Raw genomic sequence first — 26,373 nt, 5'->3', positions numbered from 1 at the left:
CCCACAGTGGCTGGTGTGGAACTCACTCCCATCCTCTCCAGTTGCCTTTTGCATGCAGGGCATATTCCCTGCATTGCCAGCCATTGCCATCCCTGCTGGGGCTCCCCATCTTCTTCTTTAGGCTCTGCGGATGCACCCCTGAGCAGGAAGAGGTGCTGGCACCTGCTGCAGCCCTCCCTGCCAAACCTCCCTGCTTACAGACCAGGAGCAGGGCCCTCTGGGGATGATGGGATGTCCAGAAGCCTTTTTCTCCCCATTCACCTCGCTCACTCAATCGCTTTGTAGCGTTGGAAATGCCCCTTCCCAACTCCTCCAGCAGCGGCTTCCCAGACAGGGCAGAGCACAGGCAGCCCTGTTGCCCCCAGCCTCCATCACCAGCTGCTTTCTTTTTTTCCTCCCTATTTTCCCTTTCTGATTTTTTCAGGTTCTGTATAAAACTGCCACAGAGAGGGAGGAAGGATAAGAAGGAGGCGCAGAATGTAGAGCAGAATAGGGCAGGGAGCCCCTCTGAGTGTTGCTCCTGTTTCCCTCCTATTCATGGCGCTTCCCAGTGCTGCTCCCCGTTTACGAAGTCTGAATTGCTATGGATTCAACGCATCAGGGATGCCTATGAGTACCAGAGAAAAGCATCCCAGGAAGACACAGAAGAAGTGTGAAGAAGTAAGGAGGAAGACTTTAAGGAAGTTAATGAGATGCCAGCAATTTTTCCCCTCCCCTTTTAGCTGAGGCTCACTTTGGATGCTGTTTCATTGGCTGTTGTTATACTGTTAGATGCTTTTTCCTTGACTGTTATTTTCATTCTGAGGAAAAGCCAGAGGGTGCTGCAGGCAAGCACAAGCTCTGGACACCGAGAGGAGGCATCGGTACCTCAGGGTTTTCCTCATCCCATGTTGCAATGTTCTCCCTGCATTCAATAAAAACAAAGTTTGTCCTTGTTCTTCCCGGTGTTGCCGATGTATTTGTAAAAGCAGTTTCTCTTCTCCTTCATGGAATTGGCCAAATTCAGTTCCAGCTGGGACTTTACTTTTCTACCTTTCTCCCTGCATGCCCCAATGACATCCCTACCATCCTCCGGTGGTGCTGCCCTTCTTGCAAAGCTGTAAATTGTGTGTTTTCCCTGAGTCCCAGGCAAAGCTTCCTGCTCAGCGGCTCTGCTTCCTCAGCAGCTCGTCTTTGGGCACACGGGCAATTTCCTCATGGAAAGGGTGGTCAGGCCTCGGCAGGGGCTGCCCAAGGAGGTGGTGGACTCGCCGGGCCAGGAGGGGTCCAAGGAAGTGGCTGGAGGTGGCACTGAGTTCTCCGGCCTGGCTGGCAAGGTGGGGATCGGGCACAGGATGGACGCTCTGAAGGCGGAGGTCTTTTCCATCGTCAGTGACTTTGGGGGCTCTGTGACTCTGTGGCCAGGCCGGGAGGCCACCTTGCCCCAATCACCGCGGGAGCCGCCCCGGCCCGAGAAAAGCCAGCGAAAGGCTCATCAGTTTAGTGAAAGAGAGGGAGAGATGCCTCCCCGGTCACCATCATGGACAGAACAGACAGAACTTGGGGATATTCATTACATTTATTGCCAAGAAAATCAGAGCAGGATAATGAGAAGCAAAAGAAATGTCAACAGCACCTGCAGCCCCAAACCCATGGCAAAACCTGGCCACACAAAGCCAATACAAATGGGAATGGCTCCACAGTGACACAGAGCAGGCTTAGATCCTGTGTTCGGGAGAAATTCTTCCCTGTGAGGGCAGGGAGTCCCTGGCACAGGGTGCCCAGAGCAGCTGTGGTGCCCCTGGAGCCCTGGAAGTGCCTAAGGCCAGGTTGGAGGGGGCTTGGAGTAGCCTGGGAGGACAGGTGAAGGTTTCCCTGCCATGGCAGTGGTGGCAGTGGATGGAGCTCAAGGCTCCTTCGAAGCCAATCCATTCCATGATTCCAAAGATTGACGGCTCTGAGACAGAGTCATTTGGTGACATCATGGCCTGAACTGCTGTTTGCTGCGAGTTCTAAAGCACCACCACGGTGACACAAGCAATGCTACAGTGACATGAGAAGGACCACTGTGACATCGGCAGCACCACTGTGACACAGGAACTGCCACAGCTCCAGCTCAGGTCTGCATCCCAGGTGACTGCAGCCAGTCCTGCCTCGCCATGGACCTGGTGATGCGTCTCGTGTGCGCTCTGCTCCTGCTGGCCCTGCTGCTGGCAGTAGCCCCCTCCCCGGGAGCTGCCAAGGAGCTCTGCCCAGAGCCCTGCCGCTGCCCAGGCCGTCGGCAGCTGAACTGCGGCCACGCCGGCCTGGCCACCGTGCCCCCGGCCAGCCGCCGCCGAGCCCTGACCGTGCTGTGAGTCCCGCGGCCCCACAGAGCCCTGCAGCTGCCCCTCCTCAGCTCCCTGTGTCTGCAAAGCCCACCTGGGACACCCGGGGCACTCCCTGGCCACAGATGGGGGGGCCTGAGCTCGGCATCAGGGTGAAGCCAGGCTGGGCACACTGTGCCTTCTCCAGGCAAAGCCCGCTTCCAGCTCAGCAGGCCAATGGCAGGGAAATGGCTTTTCCTGAGGGGGGACCGGGTCTTTTGTCTCTTTGCAGAGATTTCACTGGCAACTCCATTGCTACTGTTGGAAAACAAGCCTGGAAGGACTACCCATGGACTGAGACCTTGTAAGTGCCCTACAGTGTTTCAAATGTCAGGAGTTTTGAGATTTTGCCTCCTTTGGTCTGGGGCTGGAGCAGCTGCCCCCACTCCACCCACTTCCATTGGTATTCAAAGCTCGGCTGCTCTGCAATGAGGGCTGCGAATCACCACAGCTTCCCAGCAGGGCAAGAACTGCTGCGAGTCTCTTGCAGCCCAGGGCACCATCCCTGTGTCTGTCTGCCCAGGGATCAAGCTGTGCTCAGCTTCAGCCGGCCAGGAGCAAGGGCCTGCTCTGGCCAGGAGTGGGGACGATCCCTGCAGGGACCCAGAGCGATGCTTCAGTCGTGCTGCTGCAGGAGATTTTCCCAGGACGATCCCATTTGCTGCAGGCCAGTGGCCGCTGTCACAATGTCCCTGTGTCTCCTTGCAGAGTGCTCAGAGACAATGAGCTGCGGGCTGTGAAGAGCCATTCCCTGGAGGGGCTGTTCCTGCTGAAGCACCTGTAAGCACCGTGCCCTGCCCAGGGCGGAGGGCTCCCTGGGGCCCTGCTTCTCAGGCCGCCGGGCACATGGTGCCCTTTGTCCCTCCTGGGATGCAGGCTGCAGAGGCAAGTAAAAGGGACAGGGGAAATGGAAGTGACATTTGTTGTTCTAACTGCAACAGGGATTTGTCCTGCAACGAGATCCTGTCCATTGAGGAACGGGCTTTTGAGCCACTGCCTTTCCTGAAGTTTCTGTGAGTGATCAAGTTTCTTTCTGGTGTCTTCAGCTCAGCCTTTGCACTGGGAAGCCTTCCTGTGTAGGAAAATGCTCCTGTTCCCCTAAATCTGCCCTGCCCAGAGCCCAGCTGAGCTGCAGAGGTCAATGCCGATGGCTGGAAGGCCACGCCAGGGCACAGACCCCAGGGAGCTTGTCCACACGCAGCCATCAGAGCAGCCAGTTCTTGCAGCCTTGGCTGCATCGTGGAACAGAAAGAGAGTTCAGCCTTTGCTTCCTCTCCTGGGCAGGCTAGAAACACTGAGAAAGCAGCAGTTTCCTCCCGTTTCCACTTTGGCTTTGCACCTTTCCTGCAAAGAGATCCCGCTTTGCCCCCTCTTTCTGTAGGGCAGGCCCGATTCCTGTGTGTGACCTCCTCTTTCCCCAGAAATCTCTCCGGGAATGGCCTCACACGGATCCGCAGCGGCACTTTCCAGGCCTGGCATGGGATGCAGTTCCTCCAGGAGCTGTAAGTGGCACCAGGGCTAAAGGCCCGCCAGGGCGAGTCTCTGCAGGGTCTCTGCCGGGTCTGTGGGCAAAAGCAGACTTGCCCTGGGGAAAGTCCTGATTCTGACAGTGGATGTCAGCCAGGGAGCACCAGGAGTGTGCAGCTGCAAAGGCCCTTTCTCCTGCCCTGCTCACCCCCTGCAAGGCTTCCTTGAAAGCCGCCAGGCCGTCCCCACGTGCCCGGCACACGCAGCTCACATCCTCACCATCAGCCCTGACAGAGCTCTGTATTTTCTCAGGATCCTCAGCCACAACCCACTGGCTGTCATTGCTGACGCTGCCTTCTTCAAGCTGCCCTCCATGAGCTCTCTGTAAGTATTGGCTCATCTGGAGCAGATCCACAGAGACCTGTGTCTCTCTCGAGCGCCCTGTTCTCAGGAAAGCAGCGCAAGTGCCCGAGCAAATCTCCCCCTTGCCCAGCCTGAGTCTGCTGGAGACACAACGAGCCCGGCTCCAGCAGAGCAAGGCAAAGGCCAAGCGGTGCTGGTGTGTCCCCAGCTGTACAGCAACCCAGGAACTGGGACACAAACTTTCAGGGATGAGAGCCCATCCAGGTCTAGGGCCAGGTGGAGAGGCCGCAGGGCTCTGGGAATAAACTGCACTCGTGCCAGCAGCTCCAGGCTCCTGCCTGCTTCAGGGACTCGGGTGCCCTCAGGGGAGAGCAGCAGGAGAGTCGGGAGAGGGGCAATCCTTTCTGGTGGCATCTGTCTGCCACGAGAGCTGCAGGATTGCCCTCCTGATTCCCATGGGCTGGGTTAGAGCAGGGCGAGGCAGAGGGAAGCTGGGCTCCAGAATGGCTTCTCTTGGAGCAGGCAGAAGTGGATGCCTCTGCAGGCAGCACCAGCATCATCAGGGCCCTGGGCCCTCTGCTCTCAGAGCAGAGTTCTGGCAATGTCACCGTGGAATTTCATGAGCTCTTTCCAATGCTTGCAGAGACCTGAGTGCCACCCAAGTGACCCCACAGACGCTGCTGCTGCTGCTGCAGTCCACAGTGAGCTTGGAAACCCTGTGAGTGTGTGCGACTGAGCCCCAGCCACCAGCAGGCCCGCAGTGCTGGGACAAGGGCTCTTCTTGGGAAACAAATCCGTGTGCCACACAACCAGAACAAGCCCAGTAAGTTCCAGAGTTGCTGTTCCTTCTGGGAACGTGCCAAAACTCACTGGCTCAGAGGCAGAATCTCACCTTTCGGGTGACTTGCTGCAGGTTTCTCACAGGGGAGTTGGAACTTCAGGCGGGTGCATTTCTGTGTCATGTGGTATTTTGGGAGCACTTCTACTTTCCAGGTTAAAATCCCCTTTTCAATGTTTGGCATGGGGAGTCAGGGGCCTTTCCCAGAGCTGTGGCACACAGTGAGGCACAACCCCCATGTGTGGTATCCAGGCATTCCCTGAGCTGGGCTCTGATGGAGCCATGGACTGGGTGGCCAGGTGTTCCTGCAATATCCCCTCTTGTCTTTAGCCAAGTGCCCAAGGAGGCGGCCTGCTGCCTGTGCCAGGAGCGTCCCCGGCCTGAGAGCCCCTGCAGGACCATCCAGTTCCCGTGCCAGAAGCTGTGCAGCACCAGCGCCCCGCAGTGCGGTTGGTGTCCGGAGGGGCTGGGGGAGCTCAAACTGCCACTTGGCCTGAGGCTGGGGAGATGCTGCAGCACTGCCCTGTGCTGCAGGGGGGCTCCTGATCTCCCCTTGGAGTACAGGCTTTGGACAAAACACCTTGGGATGGGAAGTTCCTGGGGATTGTACATAGCTTGTGTGTCACATGCTGCCTGGAGGAGGAACAGCTCGCTGGGCCCACCAAACCTACGACTTCCCTATCCACACCATGTCCCCCAGGCAAGGAAAGCAGGAATGCCCCGTGCCCTTCCCTGGTGCTGGAAGGCAATGTCTGCCCATAAAGAGATCTGGTGATTCCCCGAACAGCCTGGATTCTGTGCCACCCCACTGGCCACTGCAGGACAAAGGGCAGGGCCCGTGATGCGCTCTGCAGGCTGAACAGCAAGCACTGTCATCCCCGCCTTGGCCTGTGCAGGGCGAGCAAAGCACCGTCCTGCTCTAGCTGGGCACAGGGCACAGAAAATCCTGTCCACAGCAGGGCCAGGCAAAGAGATACCAGCCAGGTTTCCAAGGTCCCCAGAGAGCTCACTTCTCTCACTGGCTCAGCCCCATCTTTCCCATAGCACAGGCCCAGAGCTCTGGCGCCCTTGAGGAAGATTTTCCTGGTGTAACAGCTTGAGCTGCTGCTCTTGGGAAGGGCCCCGGAGCAAAGGAGTCCCTGGGCTTTCTTCCCCTGCCAGTCTGTGCCCCCGTTGCAGTGCTGATCTTTCCTCTGGGGTCTCTGGCCCTTCACTGGCTCCTGCAGAGCAACCCAAGCCTGCTCTTCTGGAGCTGTGGCAACCTCTGTGACAGCCAACCCATTCCCCAGGGATCTTTCCTTCCCGTCCAAACAGAACCCCAGGAGACACCAGGAAAGAACCAGCTCTCTGCTCTGCCCCAAGGGGATAATGGGATGGATTGAAGGGCTCTTCTCCTCTCCAAAACACATCCCCCACTCTGCTCTTGCGCTCCCTGGCCTTGAGATCAGCTCCTGCTGCTCAAGGTAGGCACTGAGCCTGTGCTTGTGCCCAGCCGCTGATCTGCTCTCTCGGTGTTCTCCAGCTCACACAACTGCGCTAGAGGCACGGGGAGAAACAATGGACATGGAACAACGCAGAGAGCTGAACAGCAGCCCAGTGTTGAGCCTCAAGCCCAAGGAGCCTTCACTGGGAGATGATGGAACTGCGACGCTTGCGGTTGCCCTGGCCCTGAGCACGGAGGGTGATGTCAGCAGCCTGGACAGTTCCAGACCAAATTCATATCCCCCTCAGCATCTCTTGGGGCACGAAGGCCAAAGAAGTGCTGATGACCGGAGGGCCAAGCTCAAGAAGATGGTGCACAAGGCTGAAAGCATCAAGACTGTGAAAAGCATTGTCCCACACCAGCCCCAGCCTGCCTGGCTGAAGCATGTGGTAGAAAAGACACCCTCAAGCTGGGATCAAGAGATGGAGTCACTTTTATACTCAGAAGGATTAAACCCCTGGGCTGCAGCTGGTGGATTAAAACGTGCTGACGATGCCTTCATCACTGGACAACACAGAGATGAGGAGGAAGGTCCAGCTCCCAAGAAGCACTACGTCAGGACGCACAAATGGCACAAGAAGAAGGACAGCCAGTATCGGGTTGGATATAATCAGCTTTTCTACGAGGTTTGGAGACCTGTGAAAGTGGAGCAAAGGTCCATATCTGACCAGGGTCTAAACAGGAACCTGGATTTTCTCTCTGACCCCTTGGTTCAGAGCCGCCCCGCTGCGAGCCGCAGAGGAGGAGCCACGGCTGAAGAGGAGCATTCCTCTATAGACAGGCACCTCCTGACCATCCGTGAAACCCCAGAGGAGGAAGACGACATGCTCCTCAATAAACCTTGGAGCCCCCAAAGTCCAGACCTTGCACCAGTTCCAAAAGAACTGGAAACCAATGTTGATCAGCACTGGCAGTTGCTGGAGGCACACAAAGGCCTGCGGGCATTCATGGCCCACGTGGAGCGAGCTCTAAGGAAGGACTGCAGCCTGCCCCAGCTCAAGCAGGCCTGTACCAAGATGGTCTTGAAGACCAGGCTGCTTCTCAACGTGCTCAGGGAGAGAAAAGAGAACCAGGGAGCCTATGATCCCATGGAGCAGTGTCGTCTGCAAGAGAACATGATCATTCACATGGCCTTGGGGAAGGGCAAGAAACTCACAGAGAAGGTAGGAGAGCTGCAGGCACTGCTGCGTGTGTCCTTCTAGGCAAGGGAGAATGGAAGGAAGGAGAATGGAAGGAATCCTCTTACCCCTGTGATCTTCCTTCCTTTCCTCACAGCAGAAACTAGAGGCTGTGGTGTACAGGAGCACGTTTGTGGTTTTGCTGTTTTTCTTCATCTTCGTTTTGCTGATACCAAGGTGTATCTTCCACGTAAGTCAATATCTTGTTTGACACACAGCTGTCTGTCTTGTAGCTGCAGTGCCCAGATGCCCCTGCATTGCTGGGTAGCACAGGAGATGTTTTTCCAAGCCTGGAGCTTGTGGCAGCATCCACAGCACCCAGCTCAGCAGGGCCCAGCCTGCCTGGGGGAAGCTTGTCCTATCTTCTCTCCCAGCTCTCCCCAGCTCTGCTTTGCTCTCCTGCCTTCAGCCACACAGCAATGAGAGCTTTTGCCCTCTCTTGTCTGGCAGAGTTTTTATTACAGGGAAACTGACGTTACAAATCTCCCATTTTCCATCCCCAGAAGCGCTCCCGACGTGGCCCACATGACTCCCTACCCGATCACACCAGGGAATCGTGGCTGAGAAGGTAACTGCTCCCTGCCCATGCCACTGCTTTGCCACCAAGAGTCTTTCCTGCACAGAGCAACTCCTCCTGGAGCCCCGCAGCACTGGGCACGGCCAGGGGCTCCCACGCCAACCAGCCCTTCCCACACCGGCGCTGGGATGGATGCCTTGGGCTCCGGTGCACTCCCAAATTTCTGTGAGCACGACCAATACCTCTGTGTTCCCACAACGGTCTCCTCTGCTGATGGCTCTGCCCAAATTTTCGCTGCTCCCTCCCCACAGTGGCTGGTGTGGAACTCACTCCCATCCTCTCCAGTTGCCTTTTGCATGCAGGGCTCATTCCCTGCATTGCCAGCTGTTGCCATCCCTGCTGGGGCTCCCCATCTTCTTCTTTAGGCTCTGCGGATGCACCCCTGAGCAGGAAGAGGTGCTGGCACCTGCTGCAGCCCTCCCTGCCAAACCTCCCTGCTTACAGACCAGGAGCAGGGCCCTCTGGGGATGATGGGATGTCCAGAAGCCTTTTTCTCCCCATTCACCTCGCTCACTCAATCGCTTTGTAGCGTTGGAAATGCCCCTTCCCAACTCCTCCAGCAGCGGCTTCCCAGACAGGGCAGAGCACAGGCAGCCCTGTTGCCCCCAGCCTCCATCCAGCTGCTTTCTTTTTTTCCTCCCTATTTTCCCTTTCTGATTTTTTCAGGTTCTGTATAAAACTGCCACAGAGAGGGAGGAAGGATAAGAAGGAGGCGCAGAACGTAGAGCAGAATAGGGCAGGGAGCCCCTCTGAGTGTTGCTCCTGTTTCCCTCCTATTCATGGCGCTTCCCAGTGCTGCTCCCCGTTTACGAAGTCTGAATTGCTATGGATTCAACGCATCAGGGATGCCTATGAGTACCAGAGAAAAGCATCCCAGGAAGACACAGAAGAAGTATGAAGAAGTAAGGAGGAAGACTTTCAAGAAGTTAATGGGATGCCAGCAATTTTTCACCTCCCCTTTTAGCTGAGGCGCAGTTTGGATGCTGTTTCATTGGCTGTTGTTATTCCCCCGGTTGCTTTTTCCTTGACTGTTATTTTCATGCTGTTATTTTCATCCTGAGGGAAAGCCAGAGGGTGCTGCAGGCAAGCACAAGCTCTGGACACCGAGAGGAGGCATCGGTACCTCAGGGTTTTCCTCATCCCATGTTTCAATGTTCTCCCTGCATTCAATAAAAACAAAGTTTGTCCTTGTTCTTCCCGGTGTTGCTGATGTATTTGTAAAAGCAGTTTCTCTTCTCCTTCATGGAATTGGCCAAATTCAGTTCCAGCTGGGACTTTACTTTTCTACCTTTCTCCCTGCATGCCCCAATGACATCCCTGCAATCCTCCTGTGGTGCTGCCCTTCTTGCAAAGCTGTAAATTGTGTGTTTTCCCTGAGTCCCAGGCAAAGCTTCCTGCTCAGCAGCTCTGCTTCCTCAGCAGCTCGTCTTCGGGCACACGGGCAATTTCCTCATGGAAAGGGTGGTCAGGCCTTGGCAGGGGCTGCCCAAGGAGGTGGTGGACTCACCGGGCCAGGAGGGGTCCAAGGAAGTGGCTGGAGGTGGCACTGAGTTCTCCGGCCTGGCCGGCAAGGTGGGGATCGGGCACAGGATGGACGCTCTGAAGGCGGAGGTCTTTTCCATCGTCAGTGACTTTGGGGGCTCCGTGACTCTGTGGCCAGGCCGGGAGGACGCCTTGCCCCAACCACCGCCAGAGCCGCCCCGGCCTGAGAAAAGCCAGCGAAAGGCTCATCAGTTTAGTGAAAGAGAGGGAGAGATGCCTCCCCGGTCACCATCATGGACAGAACAGACAGAACTTGGGGATATTCATTACCTTTATTGCCAAGAAAATCAGAGCAGGATATTGAGAAGCAAAAGAAATTTCAACAGCACCTGCAGCCCCAAACCCATGCCAAATCCTGGCCACACAAAGCCAATACAAATGGGAATGGCTCCACAGTGACACAGAGCAGGCTTAGATCCTGTGTTCAGGAGAAATTCTTCCCTGTGAGGGCAGGGAGTCCCTGGCACAGGGTGCCCAGAGCAGCTGTGGTGCCCCTGGAGCCCTGGAAGTGCCTAAGGCCAGGTTGGAGGGGGCTTGGAACAGCCTGGGACAGGGGAAGGTTTCCCTGGCCTGGCAGTGGTGGCAGTGGATGGAGCTCAAGGCTCCTTCGAAGCTAATCCATTCCATGATTCCAAAGATTGACGGCTCTGAGACAGAGTCATTTGGTGACATCATGGCCTGAACTGCTGTTTGCTGCGAGTTCTAAAGCACCACCACGGTGACACAAGCAATGCTACAGTAACATGAGAAGGACCACTGTGACATCGGCAGCACCACTGTGACACAGGAACTGCCACAGCTCCAGCTCAGGTCTGCATCCCAGGTGACTGCAGCAAGTCCTGCCTCGCCATGGACCTGGTGATGCGTCTCGTGCGCGCTCTGCTCCTGCTGGCCCTGCTGCTGGCAGTAGCCCCCTCCCCGAGAGCGGCCAAGGAGCTCTGCCCAGAGCCCTGCCGCTGCCCAGGCCGTCGGCAGCTGAACTGCGGCCACGCCGGCCTGGCCACCGTGCCCCCGGCCAGCCGCCGCCGAGCCCTGACCGTGCTGTGAGTCCCGCGGCCCCACAGAGCCCTGCAGCTGCCCCTCCTCAGCTCCCTGTGTCTGCAAAGCCCACCTGGGACACCCGGGGCACTCCCTGGCCAGAGATGGGGGGGCCTGAGCTCGGCATCAGGGTGAAGCCAGGCTGGGCACACTGTGCCTTCTCCAGGCAAAGCCCGCTTCCAGCTCAGCAGGCCAATGGCAGGGAAATGGCTTTTCCTGAGGGGGGACCGGGTCTTTTGTCTCTTTGCAGAGATTTCACTGGCAACTCCATTGCTACTGTTGGAAAACAAGCCTGGAAGGACTACCCATGGACTGAGACCTTGTAAGTGCCCTGCAGCCTTTCAAATGGCAGGAGTTTGTGGATTTTGCCTCCTTTGGTCTGGGGCTGGAGCAGCTGCCCCCACTCCACCCACTTCCATTGGAATTCAAAGCTCAGCTGCTCTGCAAGGAGGGCTGTGAATCACCACAGCTTCCCAGCAGGGCAAGAATTGCTGCAAGTCTCTTGCAGCCCAGGGCACCATCCCTGTGTCTGTCTGCCCAGGGATCAAGCTGTGGTCAGCTTCAGCCGGCCAGGCGCAAGGGCCTGCTCTGGCCAGGAGTGGGGACGATCCCTGCAGTGACCCAGAGCGATGCTTCAGTTGTGCTGCTGCAGGAGATTTTCCCAGGACGATCCCATTTGCTGCAGGCCAGTGGCCGCTGTCACAATGTCCCTGTGTCTCCTTGCAGAGTGCTCAGAGACAATGAGCTGCGGGCTGTGAAGAGCCATTCCCTGGAGGGGCTGTTCCTGCTGAAGCACCTGTAAGCACCGTGCCCTGCCCAGGGCGGAGGGCTCCCTGGGGCCCTGCTTCTCAGGCCGCCGGGCACATGGTGCCCTTTGTCCCTCCTGGGATGCAGGCTGCAGAGGCAAGTAAAAGGGACAGGGCAAATGGAAGTGACCTTTGTTGTTCTAACTGCAACAGGGATTTGTCCTGCAACGAGATCCTGTCCATTGAGGAACGGGCTTTTGAGCCACTGCCTTTCCTGAAGTTTCTGTGAGTGATCAAGTTTCTTTCTGGTGTCTTCAGCTCAGCCTTTGCACTGGGAAGCCTTCCTGTGTAGGAAAATGCTCCTGTTCCCCTAAATCTGCCCTGCCCAGAGCCCAGCTGAGCTGCAGAGGTCAATGCCGACGGCTGGAAGGCCACGCCAGGGCACAGACCCCAGGGAGCTTGTCCACACGCAGCCATCAGAGCAGCCAGTTCTTGCAGCCTTGGCTGCATCGTGGAACAGAAAGAGAGTTCAGCCTTTGCTTCCTCTCCTGGGCAGGCTAGAAACACTGAGAAAGCAGCAGTTTCCTCCCGTTTCCACTTTGGCTTTGCACCTTTCCTGCAAAGAGATCCCGCTTTGCCCCCTCTTTCTGTAGGGCAGGCCCGATTCCTGTGTGTGACCTCCTCTTTCCCCAGAAATCTCTCCGGGAATGGCCTCACACGGATCCGCAGCGGCACTTTCCAGGCCTGGCATGGGATGCAGTTCCTCCAGGAGCTGTAAGTGGCACCAGGGCTAAAGGCCCGCCAGGGCGAGTCTTGCAGGGTCTCTGCCGGGTCTGTGGGCAAAAGCAGACTTGCCCTGGGGAAAGTCCTGATTCTGACAGTGGATGTCAGCCAGGGAGCACCAGGAGTGTGCAGCTGCAAAGGCCCTTTCTCCTGCCCTGCTCACCCCCTGCAAGGCTTCCTTGAAAGCCGCCAGGCCGTCCCCACGTGCCCGGCACACGCAGCTCACATCCTCACCATCAGCCCTGACAGAGCTCTGTATTTTCTCAGGATCCTCAGCCACAACCCACTGGCTGTCATTGCTGACGCTGCCTTCTTCAAGCTGCCCTCCGTGAGCTCTCTGTAAGTATTGGCTCATCTGGAGCAGATCCACAGAGACCTGTGTCTCTCTCGAGCGCCCTGTTCTCAGGAAAGCAGCGCAAGTGCCCGAGCAAATCTCCCCCTTGCCCAGCCTGAGTCTGCTGGAGACACAACGAGCCCGGCTCCAGCAGAGCAAGGCAAAGGCCAAGTGGTGCTGGTGTGTCCCCAGCTGTACAGCAACCCAGGAACTGGGACACAAACTTTCAGGGATGAGAGCCCATCCAGGTCTAGGGCCAGGTGGAGAGGCCGCAGGGCTCTGGGAATAAACTGCACTCGTGCCAGCAGCTCCAGGCTCCTGCCTGCTTCAGGGACTCGGGTGCCCTCAGGGGAGAGCAGCAGGAGAGTCGGGAGAGGGGCAATCCTTTCTGGTGGCATCTGTCTGCCACGAGAGCTGCAGGATTGCCCTCCTGATTCCCACGGGCTGGCTTAGAGCAGGGCGAGGCAGAGGGAAGCTGGGCTCCAGAATGGCTTCTCTTGGAGCAGGCAGAAGTGGATGCCTCTGCAGGCAGCACCAGCATCATCAGGGCCCTGGGCCCTCTGCTCTCAGAGCAGAGTTCTGGCAATGTCACCGTGGAATTTCATGAGCTCTTTCCAATGCTTGCAGAGACCTGAGTGCCACCCAAGTGACCCCACAGACGCTGCTGCTGCTGCTGCAGTCCACAGTGAGCTTGGAAACCCTGTGAGTGTGTGCGACTGAGCCCCAGCCACCAGCAGGCCCGCAGTGCTGGGACAAGGGCTCTGCTTGGGAAACAAATCCGTGTGCCACACAACCAGAACAAGCCCAGTAAGCTCCAGAGTTGCTGTTCCTTCTGGGAACGTGCCAAAACTCACTGGCTCAGAGGCAGAATCTCACCTTTCGGGGGACTTGCTGCAGGTTTCTCACAGGGGAGTTGGAACTTCAGGCGGGTGCATTTCTGTGTCATGTGGTATTTTGGGAGCACTTCTACTTTCCAGGTTAAAATCCCCTTTTCAATGTTTGGCATGGGGAGTCAGGGGCCTTTCCCAGAGCTGTGGCACACAGTGAGGCACAACCCCCATGTGTGGTATCCAGGCATTCCCTGAGCTGGGCTCTGATGGAGCCATGGACTGGGTGGCCAGGTGTTCCTGCAATATCCCCTCTTGTCTTTAGCCAAGTGCCCAAGGAGGCGGCCTGCTGCCTGTGCCAGGAGCGTCCCCGGCCTGAGAGCCCCTGCAGGACCATCCAGTTCCCGTGCCAGAAGCTGTGCAGCACCAGCGCCCCGCAGTGCGGTTGGTGTCCGGAGGGGCTGGGGGAGCTCAAACTGCCACTTGGCCTGAGGCTGGGGAGATGCTGCAGCACTGCCCTGTGCTGCAGGGGGGCTCCTGATCTCCCCTTGGAGTACAGGCTTTGGACAAAACACCTTGGGATGGGAAGTTCCTGGGGATTGTACATAGCTTGTGTGTCACATGCTGCCTGGAGGAGGAACAGCTCGCTGGGCCCACCAAACCTACGACTTCCCTATCCACACCATGTCCCCCAGGCAAGGAAAGCAGGAATGCCCCGTGCCCTTCCCTGGTGCTGGAAGGCAATGTCTGCCCATAAAGAGATCTGGTGATTCCCCGAACAGCCTGGATTCTGTGCCACCCCACTGGCCACTGCAGGACAAAGGGCAGGGCCCGTGATGCGCTCTGCAGGCTGAACAGCAAGCACTGTCATCCCCGCCTTGGCCTGTGCAGGGCGAGCAAAGCACCGTCCTGCTCTAGCTGGGCACAGGGCACAGAAAATCCTGTCCACAGCAGGGCCAGGCAAAGAGATACCAGCCAGGTTTCCAAGGTCCCCAGAGAGCTCACTTCTCTCACTGGCTCAGCCCCAGCTTTCCCATAGCACAGGCCCAGAGCTCTGGCGCCCTTGAGGAAGATTTTCCTGGTGTAACAGCTTGAGCTGCTGCTCTTGGGAAGGGCCCCGGAGCAAAGGAGTCCCTGGGCTTTCTTCCCCTGCCAGTCTGTGCCCCCGTTGCAGTGCTGATCTTTCCTCTGGGGTCTCTGGCCCTTCACTGGCTCCTGCAGAGCAACCCAAGCCTGCTCTTCTGGAGCTGTGGCAACCTCTGTGACAGCCAACCCATTCCCCAGGGATCTTTCCTTCCCGTCCAAACAGAACCCCAGGAGACACCAGGAAAGAACCAGCTCTCTGCTCTGCCCCAAGGGGATAATGGGATGGATTGAAGGGCTCTTCTCCTCTCCAAAACACATCCCCCACTCTGCTCTTGCGCTCCCTGGCCTTGAGATCAGCTCCTGCTGCTCAAGGTAGGCACTGAGCCTGTGCTTGTGCCCAGCCGCTGATCTGCTCTCTCGGTGTTCTCCAGCTCACACAACTGCGCTAGAGGCACGGGGAGAAACAATGGACATGGAACAACGCAGAGAGCTGAACAGCAGCCCAGTGTTGAGCCTCAAGCCCAAGGAGCCTTCACTGGGAGATGATGGAACTGCGACGCTTGCGGTTGCCCTGGCCCTGAGCACGGAGGGTGATGTCAGCAGCCTGGACAGTTCCAGACCAAATTCATATCCCCCTCAGCATCTCTTGGGGCACGAAGGCCAAAGAAGTGCTGATGACCGGAGGGCCAAGCTCAAGAAGATGGTGCACAAGGCTGAAAGCATCAAGACTGTGAAAAGCATTGTCCCACACCAGCCCCAGCCTGCCTGGCTGAAGCATGTGGTAGAAAAGACACCCTCAAGCTGGGATCAAGAGATGGAGTCACTTTTATACTCAGAAGGATTAAACCCCTGGGCTGCAGCTGGTGGATTAAAACGTGCTGACGATGCCTTCATCACTGGACAACACAGAGATGAGGAGGAAGGTCCAGCTCCCAAGAAGCACTACGTCAGGACGCACAAATGGCACAAGAAGAAGGACAGCCAGTATCGGGTTGGATATAATCAGCTTTTCTACGAGGTTTGGAGACCTGTGAAAGTGGAGCAAAGGTCCATATCTGACCAGGGTCTAAACAGGAACCTGGATTTTCTCTCTGACCCCTTGGTTCAGAGCCGCCCCGCTGCGAGCCGCAGAGGAGGAGCCACGGCTGAAGAGGAGCATTCCTCTATAGACAGGCACCTCCTGACCATCCGTGAAACCCCAGAGGAGGAAGACGACATGCTCCTCAATAAACCTTGGAGCCCCCAAAGTCCAGACCTTGCACCAGTTCCAAAAGAACTGGAAACCAATGTTGATCAGCACTGGCAGTTGCTGGAGGCACACAAAGGCCTGCGGGCATTCATGGCCCACGTGGAGCGAGCTCTAAGGAAGGACTGCAGCCTGCCCCAGCTCAAGCAGGCCTGTACCAAGATGGTCTTGAAGACCAGGCTGCTTCTCAACGTGCTCAGGGAGAGAAAAGAGAACCAGGGAGCCTATGATCCCATGGAGCAGTGTCGTCTGCAAGAGAACATGATCATTCACATGGCCTTGGGGAAGGGCAAGAAACTCACAGAGAAGGTAGGAGAGCTGCAGGCACTGCTGCGTGTGTCCTTCTAGGCAAGGGAGAATGGAAGGAAGGAGAATGGAAGGAATCCTCTTACCCCTGTGATCTTCCTTCCTTTCCTCACAGCAGAAACTAGAGGCTGTGGTGTACAGGAGCACGTTTGTGGTTTTGCTGTTTTTCTTCATCTTCGTTTTGCTGATACCAAGGTGTATCTTCCACGTAAGTCAATATCTTGTTTGACACACAGCTGTCTGTCTTGTAGCTGCAGTGCCCAGATGCCCCTGCATTGCTGGGTAGCACAGGAGATGTTTTTCCAAGCCTGGAGCTTGTGGCAGCATCCACAGCACCCAGCTCAGCAGGGCCCAGCCTGCCTGGGGGAAGCTTGTCCTATCTTCTCTCCCAGCTCTCCCCAGCTCTGCTTTGCTCTCCTGCCTTCAGCCACACAGCAATGAGAGCTTTTGCCCTCTCTTGTCTGGCAGAGTTTTTATTACAGGGAAACTGACGTTACAAATCTCCCATTTTCCATCCCCAGAAGCGCTCCCGACGTGGCCCACATGACTCCCTACCCGATCACACCAGGGAATCGTGGCTGAGAAGGTAACTGCTCCCTGCCCATGCCACTGCTTTGCCACCAAGAGTCTTTCCTGCACAGAGCAACTCCTCCTGGAGCCCCGCAGCACTGGGCACGGCCAGGGGCTCCCACGCCAACCAGCCCTTCCCACACCGGCGCTGGGATGGATGCCTTGGGCTCCGGTGCACTCCCAAATTTCTGTGAGCACGACCAATACCTCTGTGTTCCCACAACGGTCTCCTCTGCTGATGGCTCTGCCCAAATTTTCGCTGCTCCCTCCCCACAGTGGCTGGTGTGGAACTCACTCCCATCCTCTCCAGTTGCCTTTTGCATGCAGGGCTCATTCCCTGCATTGCCAGCTGTTGCCATCCCTGCTGGGGCTCCCCATCTTCTTCTTTAGGCTCTGCGGATGCACCCCTGAGCAGGAAGAGGTGCTGGCACCTGCTGCAGCCCTCCCTGCCAAACCTCCCTGCTTACAGACCAGGAGCAGGGCCCTCTGGGGATGATGGGATGTCCAGAAGCCTTTTTCTCCCCATTCACCTCGCTCACTCAATCGCTTTGTAGCGTTGGAAATGCCCCTTCCCAACTCCTCCAGCAGCGGCTTCCCAGACAGGGCAGAGCACAGGCAGCCCTGTTGCCCCCAGCCTCCATCCAGCTGCTTTCTTTTTTTCCTCCCTATTTTCCCTTTCTGATTTTTTCAGGTTCTGTATAAAACTGCCACAGAGAGGGAGGAAGGATAAGAAGGAGGCGCAGAACGTAGAGCAGAATAGGGCAGGGAGCCCCTCTGAGTGTTGCTCCTGTTTCCCTCCTATTCATGGCGCTTCCCAGTGCTGCTCCCCGTTTACGAAGTCTGAATTGCTATGGATTCAACGCATCAGGGATGCCTATGAGTACCAGAGAAAAGCATCCCAGGAAGACACAGAAGAAGTATGAAGAAGTAAGGAGGAAGACTTTCAAGAAGTTAATGGGATGCCAGCAATTTTTCACCTCCCCTTTTAGCTGAGGCGCAGTTTGGATGCTGTTTCATTGGCTGTTGTTATTCCCCCGGTTGCTTTTTCCTTGACTGTTATTTTCATGCTGTTATTTTCATCCTGAGGGAAAGCCAGAGGGTGCTGCAGGCAAGCACAAGCTCTGGACACCGAGAGGAGGCATCGGTACCTCAGGGTTTTCCTCATCCCATGTTTCAATGTTCTCCCTGCATTCAATAAAAACAAAGTTTGTCCTTGTTCTTCCCGGTGTTGCTGATGTATTTGTAAAAGCAGTTTCTCTTCTCCTTCATGGAATTGGCCAAATTCAGTTCCAGCTGGGACTTTACTTTTCTACCTTTCTCCCTGCATGCCCCAATGACATCCCTGCAATCCTCCTGTGGTGCTGCCCTTCTTGCAAAGCTGTAAATTGTGTGTTTTCCCTGAGTCCCAGGCAAAGCTTCCTGCTCAGCAGCTCTGCTTCCTCAGCAGCTCGTCTTCGGGCACACGGGCAATTTCCTCATGGAAAGGGTGGTCAGGCCTTGGCAGGGGCTGCCCAAGGAGGTGGTGGACTCACCGGGCCAGGAGGGGTCCAAGGAAGTGGCTGGAGGTGGCACTGAGTTCTCCGGCCTGGCCGGCAAGGTGGGGATCGGGCACAGGATGGACGCTCTGAAGGCGGAGGTCTTTTCCATCGTCAGTGACTTTGGGGGCTCCGTGACTCTGTGGCCAGGCCGGGAGGACGCCTTGCCCCAACCACCGCCAGAGCCGCCCCGGCCTGAGAAAAGCCAGCGAAAGGCTCATCAGTTTAGTGAAAGAGAGGGAGAGATGCCTCCCCGGTCACCATCATGGACAGAACAGACAGAACTTGGGGATATTCATTACCTTTATTGCCAAGAAAATCAGAGCAGGATATTGAGAAGCAAAAGAAATTTCAACAGCACCTGCAGCCCCAAACCCATGCCAAATCCTGGCCACACAAAGCCAATACAAATGGGAATGGCTCCACAGTGACACAGAGCAGGCTTAGATCCTGTGTTCAGGAGAAATTCTTCCCTGTGAGGGCAGGGAGTCCCTGGCACAGGGTGCCCAGAGCAGCTGTGGTGCCCCTGGAGCCCTGGAAGTGCCTAAGGCCAGGTTGGAGGGGGCTTGGAACAGCCTGGGACAGGGGAAGGTTTCCCTGGCCTGGCAGTGGTGGCAGTGGATGGAGCTCAAGGCTCCTTCGAAGCTAATCCATTCCATGATTCCAAAGATTGACGGCTCTGAGACAGAGTCATTTGGTGACATCATGGCCTGAACTGCTGTTTGCTGCGAGTTCTAAAGCACCACCACGGTGACACAAGCAATGCTACAGTAACATGAGAAGGACCACTGTGACATCGGCAGCACCACTGTGACACAGGAACTGCCACAGCTCCAGCTCAGGTCTGCATCCCAGGTGACTGCAGCAAGTCCTGCCTCGCCATGGACCTGGTGATGCGTCTCGTGCGCGCTCTGCTCCTGCTGGCCCTGCTGCTGGCAGTAGCCCCCTCCCCGAGAGCGGCCAAGGAGCTCTGCCCAGAGCCCTGCCGCTGCCCAGGCCGTCGGCAGCTGAACTGCGGCCACGCCGGCCTGGCCACCGTGCCCCCGGCCAGCCGCCGCCGAGCCCTGACCGTGCTGTGAGTCCCGCGGCCCCACAGAGCCCTGCAGCTGCCCCTCCTCAGCTCCCTGTGTCTGCAAAGCCCACCTGGGACACCCGGGGCACTCCCTGGCCAGAGATGGGGGGGCCTGAGCTCGGCATCAGGGTGAAGCCAGGCTGGGCACACTGTGCCTTCTCCAGGCAAAGCCCGCTTCCAGCTCAGCAGGCCAATGGCAGGGAAATGGCTTTTCCTGAGGGGGGACCGGGTCTTTTGTCTCTTTGCAGAGATTTCACTGGCAACTCCATTGCTACTGTTGGAAAACAAGCCTGGAAGGACTACCCATGGACTGAGACCTTGTAAGTGCCCTGCAGCCTTTCAAATGGCAGGAGTTTGTGGATTTTGCCTCCTTTGGTCTGGGGCTGGAGCAGCTGCCCCCACTCCACCCACTTCCATTGGAATTCAAAGCTCAGCTGCTCTGCAAGGAGGGCTGTGAATCACCACAGCTTCCCAGCAGGGCAAGAATTGCTGCAAGTCTCTTGCAGCCCAGGGCACCATCCCTGTGTCTGTCTGCCCAGGGATCAAGCTGTGGTCAGCTTCAGCCGGCCAGGCGCAAGGGCCTGCTCTGGCCAGGAGTGGGGACGATCCCTGCAGTGACCCAGAGCGATGCTTCAGTTGTGCTGCTGCAGGAGATTTTCCCAGGACGATCCCATTTGCTGCAGGCCAGTGGCCGCTGTCACAATGTCCCTGTGTCTCCTTGCAGAGTGCTCAGAGACAATGAGCTGCGGGCTGTGAAGAGCCATTCCCTGGAGGGGCTGTTCCTGCTGAAGCACCTGTAAGCACCGTGCCCTGCCCAGGGCGGAGGGCTCCCTGGGGCCCTGCTTCTCAGGCCGCCGGGCACATGGTGCCCTTTGTCCCTCCTGGGATGCAGGCTGCAGAGGCAAGTAAAAGGGACAGGGCAAATGGAAGTGACCTTTGTTGTTCTAACTGCAACAGGGATTTGTCCTGCAACGAGATCCTGTCCATTGAGGAACGGGCTTTTGAGCCACTGCCTTTCCTGAAGTTTCTGTGAGTGATCAAGTTTCTTTCTGGTGTCTTCAGCTCAGCCTTTGCACTGGGAAGCCTTCCTGTGTAGGAAAATGCTCCTGTTCCCCTAAATCTGCCCTGCCCAGAGCCCAGCTGAGCTGCAGAGGTCAATGCCGACGGCTGGAAGGCCACGCCAGGGCACAGACCCCAGGGAGCTTGTCCACACGCAGCCATCAGAGCAGCCAGTTCTTGCAGCCTTGGCTGCATCGTGGAACAGAAAGAGAGTTCAGCCTTTGCTTCCTCTCCTGGGCAGGCTAGAAACACTGAGAAAGCAGCAGTTTCCTCCCGTTTCCACTTTGGCTTTGCACCTTTCCTGCAAAGAGATCCCGCTTTGCCCCCTCTTTCTGTAGGGCAGGCCCGATTCCTGTGTGTGACCTCCTCTTTCCCCAGAAATCTCTCCGGGAATGGCCTCACACGGATCCGCAGCGGCACTTTCCAGGCCTGGCATGGGATGCAGTTCCTCCAGGAGCTGTAAGTGGCACCAGGGCTAAAGGCCCGCCAGGGCGAGTCTTGCAGGGTCTCTGCCGGGTCTGTGGGCAAAAGCAGACTTGCCCTGGGGAAAGTCCTGATTCTGACAGTGGATGTCAGCCAGGGAGCACCAGGAGTGTGCAGCTGCAAAGGCCCTTTCTCCTGCCCTGCTCACCCCCTGCAAGGCTTCCTTGAAAGCCGCCAGGCCGTCCCCACGTGCCCGGCACACGCAGCTCACATCCTCACCATCAGCCCTGACAGAGCTCTGTATTTTCTCAGGATCCTCAGCCACAACCCACTGGCTGTCATTGCTGACGCTGCCTTCTTCAAGCTGCCCTCCGTGAGCTCTCTGTAAGTATTGGCTCATCTGGAGCAGATCCACAGAGACCTGTGTCTCTCTCGAGCGCCCTGTTCTCAGGAAAGCAGCGCAAGTGCCCGAGCAAATCTCCCCCTTGCCCAGCCTGAGTCTGCTGGAGACACAACGAGCCCGGCTCCAGCAGAGCAAGGCAAAGGCCAAGTGGTGCTGGTGTGTCCCCAGCTGTACAGCAACCCAGGAACTGGGACACAAACTTTCAGGGATGAGAGCCCATCCAGGTCTAGGGCCAGGTGGAGAGGCCGCAGGGCTCTGGGAATAAACTGCACTCGTGCCAGCAGCTCCAGGCTCCTGCCTGCTTCAGGGACTCGGGTGCCCTCAGGGGAGAGCAGCAGGAGAGTCGGGAGAGGGGCAATCCTTTCTGGTGGCATCTGTCTGCCACGAGAGCTGCAGGATTGCCCTCCTGATTCCCACGGGCTGGCTTAGAGCAGGGCGAGGCAGAGGGAAGCTGGGCTCCAGAATGGCTTCTCTTGGAGCAGGCAGAAGTGGATGCCTCTGCAGGCAGCACCAGCATCATCAGGGCCCTGGGCCCTCTGCTCTCAGAGCAGAGTTCTGGCAATGTCACCGTGGAATTTCATGAGCTCTTTCCAATGCTTGCAGAGACCTGAGTGCCACCCAAGTGACCCCACAGACGCTGCTGCTGCTGCTGCAGTCCACAGTGAGCTTGGAAACCCTGTGAGTGTGTGCGACTGAGCCCCAGCCACCAGCAGGCCCGCAGTGCTGGGACAAGGGCTCTGCTTGGGAAACAAATCCGTGTGCCACACAACCAGAACAAGCCCAGTAAGCTCCAGAGTTGCTGTTCCTTCTGGGAACGTGCCAAAACTCACTGGCTCAGAGGCAGAATCTCACCTTTCGGGGGACTTGCTGCAGGTTTCTCACAGGGGAGTTGGAACTTCAGGCGGGTGCATTTCTGTGTCATGTGGTATTTTGGGAGCACTTCTACTTTCCAGGTTAAAATCCCCTTTTCAATGTTTGGCATGGGGAGTCAGGGGCCTTTCCCAGAGCTGTGGCACACAGTGAGGCACAACCCCCATGTGTGGTATCCAGGCATTCCCTGAGCTGGGCTCTGATGGAGCCATGGACTGGGTGGCCAGGTGTTCCTGCAATATCCCCTCTTGTCTTTAGCCAAGTGCCCAAGGAGGCGGCCTGCTGCCTGTGCCAGGAGCGTCCCCGGCCCGAGAGCCCCTGCAGGACCATCCAGTTCCTGTGCCAGAAGCTGTGCAGCACCAGCGCCCCGCAGTGCGGTTGGTGTCCGGAGGGGCTGGGGGAGCTCAAACTGCCACTTGGCCTGAGGCTGGGGAGATGCTGCAGCACTGCCCTGTGCTGCAGGGGGGCTCCTGATCTCCCCTTGGAGTACAGGCCTTGGACAAAACACCTTGGGATGGGAAGTTCCTGGGGATTGTACATAGCTTGTGTGTCACATACTGCCTGGAGGAGGAACAGCTCGCTTTGCCCACCAAACCTACGACTTCCCTATCCACACCATGTCCCCCAGGCAAGGAAAGCAGGAATGCCCCGTGCCCTTCCCTGGTGCTGGAAGGCAATGTCTGCCCATCAAGAGATCTGGTGATTCCCCTAACAGCCTGGATTCTGCGCCACCCCACTGGCCACTGCAGGACAAAGGGCAGGGCCCGTGATGCGCTCTGCAGGCTGAACAGCAAGCACTGTCATCCCCGCCTTGGCCTGTGCAGGGCGAGCAAAGCACCGTCCTGCTCTAGCTGGGCACAGGGCACAGAAAATCCTGTCCACAGCAGGGCCAGGCAAAGAGATACCAGCCAGGTTTCCAAGGTCCCCAGAGAGCTCACTTCTCTCACTGGCTCAGCCCCATCTTTCCCATAGCACAGGCCCAGAGCTCTGGCGCCCTTGAGGAAGATTTTCCTGGTGTAACAGCTTGAGCTGCTGCTCTTGGGAAGGGCCCCGGAGCAAAGGAGTCCCTGGGCTTTCTTCCCCTGCCAGTCTGTGCCCCCGTTGCAGTGCTGATCTTTCCTCTGGGGTCTCTGGCTCTTCACTGTCTCCTGCAGAGCAACCCAAGCCTGCTCTTCTGGAGCTGTGGCAACCTCTGTGACAGCCAACCCATTCCCCAGGGATCTTTCCTTCCCGTCCAAACAGAACCCCAGGAGACACCAGGAAAGAACCAGCTCTCTGCTCTGCCCCAAGGGGATAATGGGATGGATTGAAGGGCTCTTCTCCTCTCCAAAACACATCCCCCACTCTGCTCTTGCGCTCCCTGGCCTTGAGATCAGCTCCTGCTGCTCAAGGTAGGCACTGAGCCTGTGCTTGCGCCCAGCCGCTGATCTGCTCTCTCGGTGTTCTCCAGCTCACACAACTGCGCTAGAGGCACGGGGAGAATCAATGGACATGGAACAACGCAGAGAGCTGAACAGCAGCCCAGTGTTGAGCCTCAAGCCCAAGGAGCCTTCACTGGGAGATGATGGAACTGCGACGCTTGCGGTTGCCCTGGCCCTGAGCACGGAGGGTGATGTCAGCAGCCTGGACAGTTCCAGACCAAATTCATATCCCCCTCAGCATCTCTTGGGGCACGAAGGCCAAAGAAGTGCTGATGACCGGAGGGCCAAGCTCAAGAAGATGGTGCACAAGGCTGAAAGCATCAAGACTGTGAAAAGCATTGTCCCACACCAGCCCCAGCCTGCCTGGCTGAAGCATGTGGTAGAAAAGACACCCTCAAGCTGGGATCAAGAGATGGAGTCACTTTTATACTCAGAAGGATTAAACCCCTGGGCTGCAGCTGGTGGATTAAAACGTGCTGACGATGCCTTCATCACTGGACAACACAGAGATGAGGAGGAAGGTCCAGCTCCCAAGAAGCACTACGTCAGGACGCACAAATGGCACAAGAAGAAGGACAGCCAGTATCGGGTTGGATATAATCAGCTTTTCTACGAGGTTTGGAGACCTGTGAAAGTGGAGCAAAGGTCCATATCTGACCAGGGTCTAAACAGGAACCTGGATTTTCTCTCTGACCCCTTGGTTCAGAGCCGCCCCGCTGCGAGCCGCAGAGGAGGAGCCACGGCTGAAGAGGAGCATTCCTCTATAGACAGGCACCTCCTGACCATCCGTGAAACCCCAGAGGAGGAAGACGACATGCTCCTCAATAAACCTTGGAGCCCCCAAAGTCCAGACCTTGCACCAGTTCCAAAAGAACTGGAAACCAATGTTGATCAGCACTGGCAGTTGCTGGAGGCACACAAAGGCCTGCGGGCATTCATGGCCCACGTGGAGCGAGCTCTAAGGAAGGACTGCAGCCTGCCCCAGCTCAAGCAGGCCTGTACCAAGATGGTCTTGAAGACCAGGCTGCTTCTCAACGTGCTCAGGGAGAGAAAAGAGAACCAGGGAGCCTATGATCCCATGGAGCAGTGTCGTCTGCAAGAGAACATGATCATTCACATGGCCTTGGGGAAGGGCAAGAAACTCACAGAGAAGGTAGGAGAGCTGCAGGCACTGCTGCGTGTGTCCTTCTAGGCAAGGGAGAATGGAAGGAAGGAGAATGGAAGGAATCCTCTTACCCCTGTGATCTTCCTTCCTTTCCTCACAGCAGAAACTAGAGGCTGTGGTGTACGTGAGAAAGTTTGTGGTTTTGCTGTTTTTCTTCATCTTCGTTTTGCTGATACTGACGTGTGTCTTCCACGTAAGTCAATATCTTGTTTGACACACAGCTGTCTGTCTTGTAGCTGCAGTGCCCAGATGCCCCTGCATTGCTGGGTAGCACAGGAGATGTTTTTCCAAGCCTGGAGCTTGTGGCAGCATCCACAGCACCCAGCTCAGCAGGGCCCAGCCTGCCTGGGGGAAGCTTGTCCTATCTTCTCTCCCAGCTCTCCCCAGCTCTGCTTTGCTCTCCTGCCTTCAGCCACACAGCAATGAGAGCTTTTGCCCTCTCTTGTCTGGCAGAGTTTTTATTACAGGGAAACTGACGTTACAAATCTCCCATTTTCCATCCCCAGAAGCGCTCCCGACGTGGCCCACTTGACTCCCCACCCGGCAACACGAGGGAATCGTGGCTGAGAAGGTAACTGCTCCCTGCCCATGCCACTGCTTTGCCACCAAGAGTCTTTCCTGCTCAGAGCAACTCCTCCTGGAGCCCCGCAGCACTGGGCACGGCCAGGGGCTCCCACGCCAACCAGCCCTTCCCACACCGGGGCTGGGATGGATGCCTTGGGCTCCGGTGCACTCCCAAATTTCTGTGAGCACGACCAATACCTCTGTGTTCCCACCACGGTCTCCTCTGCTGATGGCTCTGCCCAAATTTTCGCTGCTCCCTCCCCACAGTGGCTGGTGTGGAACTCACTCCCATCCTCTCCAGTTGCCTTTTGCATGCAGGGCTCATTCCCTGCATTGCCAGCTGTTGCCATCCCTGCTGGGGCTCCCCATCTTCTTCTTTAGGCTCTGCGGATGCACCCCTGAGCAGGAAGAGGTGCTGGCACCTGCTGCAGCCCTCCCTGCCAAACCTCCCTGCTTACAGACCAGGAGCAGGGCCCTCTGGGGATGATGGGATGTCCAGAAGCCTTTTTCTCCCCATTCACCTCGCTCACTCAATCGCTTTGTAGCGTTGGAAATGCCCCTTCCCAACTCCTCCAGCAGCAGCTTCCCAGACAGGGCAGAGCACAGGCAGCCCTGTTGCCCCCAGCCTCCATCCAGCTGCTTTCTTTTTTTCCTCCCTATTTTCCCTTTCTGATTTTTTCAGGTTCTGTATAAAACTGCCACAGAGAGGGAGGAAGGATAAGAAGGAGGCGCAGAACGTAGAGCAGAATAGGGCAGGGAGCCCCTCTGAGTGTTGCTCCTGTTTCCCTCCTATTCATGGCGCTTCCCAGTGCTGCTCCCCGTTTACGAAGTCTGAATTGCTATGGATTCAACGCATCAGGGATGCATATGAGTACCAGAGAAAAGCATCCCAGGAAGACACAGAAGAAGTATGAAGAAGTAAGGAGGAAGACTTTCAAGAAGTTAATGGGATGCCAGCAATTTTTCACCTCCCCTTTTAGCTGAGGCGCAGTTTGGATGCTGTTTCATTGGCTGTTGTTATTCCCCCATTTGCTTTTTCCTTGACTGTTATTTTCATGCTGTTATTTTCATCCTGAGGGAAAGCCAGAGGGTGCTGCAGGCAAGCACAAGCTCTGGACACCGAGAGGAGGCA

Source organism: Taeniopygia guttata, chromosome 13, assembly GCF_048771995.1.
Source record: "Taeniopygia guttata chromosome 13, bTaeGut7.mat, whole genome shotgun sequence".
Taxonomy (NCBI): Eukaryota; Metazoa; Chordata; class Aves; order Passeriformes; family Estrildidae; genus Taeniopygia; species Taeniopygia guttata.
The sequence above is the reverse complement of the archived record's forward strand: the minus strand, read 5'-3'. Positions refer to the sequence as shown.